Source organism: Salvelinus sp. IW2-2015, linkage group LG4p (assembly GCF_002910315.2).
Source record: "Salvelinus sp. IW2-2015 linkage group LG4p, ASM291031v2, whole genome shotgun sequence".
Classification (NCBI taxonomy): Eukaryota; Metazoa; Chordata; class Actinopteri; order Salmoniformes; family Salmonidae; genus Salvelinus; species Salvelinus sp. IW2-2015.
In genome coordinates, this window is record NC_036841.1 from 6,854,909 (window position 1) to 6,859,412 (window position 4,504).

A 4,504-nucleotide genomic window follows, 5' to 3' on the forward strand; every position below is an offset into this window, starting at 1 on the left:
TCTCTGGTCTCACAGGTAGGTGTTGGTAAATTGTTTTCAAGGGAATTGAGAGATACAGTGGACTAATGACCTGTTCTCTGAAGACTGACAGACAAATTCAGTAAACATGTTTTCTTGCTCAATTGACCAGCTTCTACATGCTATACCCTAAGACATGAGGATAATGGACAGGCATTCAAGTCGTCTACTTAGCCTCCCAATGTCTTTGGGTTTTTATGTGGTATACACTTTGTTATATCTCAAACACACAATATTACATACCATTGTTTACCTTCCCTTGAAGATATAACCATATAAATAGGGTGGCAGAATGTTACCCATTTTGAACCACTGAAACCCCAAAGGAGTTGTCTTTGTAATGACAGAAATGTTCAGCAAGACTAAAACAAGTGGCCTTCTGTCAAGTTGCAAGTATCCCTAACCCGATATAAGTCAGGCCTGTGTACTACAGATGTCGGATCTTAAAACTATAAAAGTCTGGGCCTCCCGAGTGGCACAGTGGTCTAAGGCAGTGCTAGCTGTGCCACTAGAGATCCTGGTTTGAGTCCAGCCGGCCGCGACCGGGAGACCCATGGTGTGGCGCACAATTGGCCCAGCGTTGTCCAGGTTAGGGGAGGGTTTGGCCGGCAGGGATGTTCTTGTCCCATCGTGCACTTGCGACTCCTGTGGCGGGCCGGGCGCAATGCATGCTGACATGGTCACCAGGTGTACGGGGTCTCCTCTGACACATTGTGTCAAGAAGYAGTGCGGCTTGGCTTGGTTGTGTTTTGGAGGATGCACGGCTCTCGACCTTCGCCTCTTCCGAGTCCGTACGGGAGTTGCAGCGTTGGTACAAGGCTGTAACTACCAATTGGATACCACGAAATTGGGGAGAATTWAAAAAAAATAAAAGTAAGCGAAGATATGAAAATGTTTTAAGATGGTCATATCATATTTGATTTTGAATTTTAGGACCCCTTTAGGTATATTAATAAAAACATATTGACAAATAATTTCATAAAATATTGAATTTGGCCTTTATTACTTTAGCCCAAAGAAACACAATGAATAACATTCATGAATGGCAAAAAATACAGTAAAAAAATAAATCACAAGGAATAAGGTTTTGAAGTGTCTGTCCTATATCTAGGAGATATAAGAAAGCTCAGGAAATATATGTGTTATTGGCACAAAACTACCTCCATACTTTCATTAATATGTATGGGTTACATTCAGACGAGTCTGTGACACTTGTGAGCAAAACGGAGAACTAGTGAGAGTCTCATCTTTCCATAGTGGGGTCATATTAGTTTGTAGCTTAAACGGTACAGACAGAAGTTGGCACATCAGCGTTATCATCCCGTGACACTTGTGGGTACATTCAAAGATATACATTTTGCTAATCGGTACCACCTCAACATTTTGGGGAGCATGATGTCCCTGGCTGGATGGGTTGTGTCAATCAAGACGTAAGCAGTCCGCTGGGGGTAGATAGATGATACGGACCACTTCAATATGAACTTTATGAAGGTTATAGTACTTTGTACAAAGAACAATTTTTATACGCTCTGACAATATTTTACAGTGAATTTTGCAATTGAAATGTTTTTCATTACATACATTTTTATCATTAATTCATGCAAAAACTGGCTACTACTAGTCTAGCCCTTCTCTGATTCACTTCCTGGAGCTGAGCAGTGGTGCAAAAAATGTGCACAGGTGTGAGCTAAACTTTGCTGAAATCTGTGCATTTTGTGGAAAGCCTTTAGAGACAAAGAAAAATTAACCCTTGTGGTCCAATTACTAAATAGGAATTTGGCCATGCTCTAACAAGGTCTGTTCAAAATATAGCCCAAAAAACTTGAACATTAACTTGAAAATATAAAAATTGCACAGAAGTGAGCTAAACTTTGCTGAGATCTTTGCATTTTATGGAAAGCGTGAATATGAACTTCAACAATATTACCTTGCTACATAAACAACATCCTATTCTATCGCATACCTCATCTCATAGTCAGTCCTATAKMCRTGGTCTCATTAGGAAGGTAACCTCCAGAGTGAGCAGTGTGTGTCTGAGGGGTTCACCTGTCTRTCACTCCATACATCTCACACGTTGCTATGGCAGTTGAGATACTCAGATACTGCCCCATAAAGGTTGTGGTGCGGAGAGTGGAGAAGTGTCATACCTACTGTAGGTATGATCTGGTCTGCTCAGGTGGAGGTGTTCTGCTCTGGCCCTCAGTACAGAGATACAGAGACCATACAAATACACAAACCATACGAATGATCATCTTTAAGGAGAACCTACTTTGAAGACTTTGAAAATACTTACTTTGTTTCGATTAATGATCTAACTAATTCAGTTTAATATTGTTTAGGATTTCTCTCTAACTTTGAGTTAAATTAAGTGAAGATCTGTGAAGATCATAAAAAAAAATATATATAATGCTTCATGCTCACCAGAATGTGATACGKGTTGAATACTGGTCTGTGTGCTCACTGCATTGTAATGTAGGTGGCTGCTGAAGCTGGGTGGTTTTGGGTTGACTTGTTTGAGATCTGAATACCAACACCATTGTTTGAAGGAGAGCTATCATCGTTGAGAGGCTGACAGACTGCTGTATGGGTGGCAGTTACTGTTAAAATGTAATCAAATTGTTTTTAAATAGACCAACCAACAAAACTTGGATAAACTGAACATTCTCAGGTCCTGTGTACACCAGCCATGTGTGCCTGCTGTCAATGACAATGGAKTTCAACTCCTCCCAGGAGATAGTGTTTGTGCTGCATGGACTGAACGTGACACAGACAAACAAACACATCTACTTCTCATTTACTCTCATCCTATACATCTTCACCATTTTTGTGAATCTGATACTGATCSTTACCATTTTTCTGGAGAAAATGTTGCATGACCCWATGTATTTATTTCTCTGTAATCTGTGTATTAATGGTATCTATGGTGCTTCAGCTTTCTACCCAAAGATACTTTATGACCTTTTATTTGACTCTCATGTGATWTCATACYCTGGGTGCATGACCCAGATATTGGTAATCTACTCCTATGCTTTCTGTGAATTCACCAGCTTGACAGTGATGGCATATGACAGGTATGTTGCCATCTGTAAGCCGTTACAATACCACTCTATCATGACTACTCGAAAAGTGTGGACACTGCTTCTTCTTACGTGGCTTTTCTCATGGCTAGAAAGTAGCATTGGGATGGGACTAACAGCTARRTTACCCCTCTGTGGCSTCGACATCGATAAACTCTACTGCTCAAACTGGGCCGTCGTGAAGCTCTCATGTGCTGACACCACTCTGAACAACCTCTACGGCTTCATTCTCACGTTTTCTCATGTTTCTCAAATGATACTCATCCTGATATCCTACATGAACATCATCAAAGCGTCTTTGCATTCCCGTGTGCAGAGAAAGAAGTTCATGCAGACCTGTCTGCCTCATCTGATCACCCTGACTAACTTCACCATATCCCTCACCTTCGATGTGATGTACGCTCGCTACGGCAGAATTTGAAATGATTTTATACTTTTACTTTTGATACTTAAGTATATTTAAAAATCAAATACTTTTAGTATTTTACTCAAGTAGTATTTTACTGGGTGACTTTCACTTTAATTTGAGTCATTTTCTGTTAAGGATCTTTACCTTTACTCAAGTATGACAATTGGGTACTTTTTCCACCACTGGACAGGTGTGTGCCTTTCCAAATCATTTCCAAGTCATGTCCAATCAATAGACTCCAATCAAGTTGTAGAAACATCTCAAGGATGATCAATGGAAACAGGATGCACATGTGCTCAATTTCGAGTCTCATAGCAAAGGGATTGAATACTTTAAAAAAAATGTTTATACATTTGCAAAAATGTCTAAAAAACGTTTTTTTCCATTATGGGTATTGTGTGTAGATTGATTAGGGAAAAACATTTAATCGATTTTAGAATAAGGCTGTAACCTAACAAAATGTGGAAAAAGTCAAGGGGTCTGAATACTTTCCAAATGCACTGTATATAAGTTGGCTATATACAGTTATTTTGAGTTTGTTGGTCAAGGTAACAAGATGACTCCATGAGCCAAACACCTGAATCTCAGTCATTGACAACAAATAAGAGGGCAAAGTTATTCCACACGACATCCATGAAAAATTATTCTGACAAAGGCCATTGATGCTAGAACATCATTATTTTAATATTTAGATAAAATAAAGCACCAAGATTTTAATTGTGAGCGAGAGTTGCACATTTTCCTTCCTAATGTCTATGAAAAATTAACAATGAAAATTGTCAATATAGCTTTATAGATCAACAAGAAAGATATGTTGATACACACAAGCGCATCACCACAATACATTTAGATAGGGCAGCAACTTTCCGGTTGAACATCTGTACAACTCTATTCCGAACCCGAGTGAGTTTCATCCGTATATGATAGGGTTCACCAGAGGAGGCACAACTAGGAACTCCACCGCCATGATATTCCTCAGGGCCAGCAGGCTGGTGTTGCT

At 39.6% G+C, this 4,504-nt stretch overlaps 1 pseudogene; it reads left to right on the top strand.

Moving 5' to 3' along the window:
- Positions 1 to 2,727: 2,727 nt before the first annotated feature.
- The window catches only part of LOC111956878 (uncharacterized), a 12,353-nt pseudogene continuing 10,576 nt past the window's right edge, over positions 2,728 to 4,504 (top strand).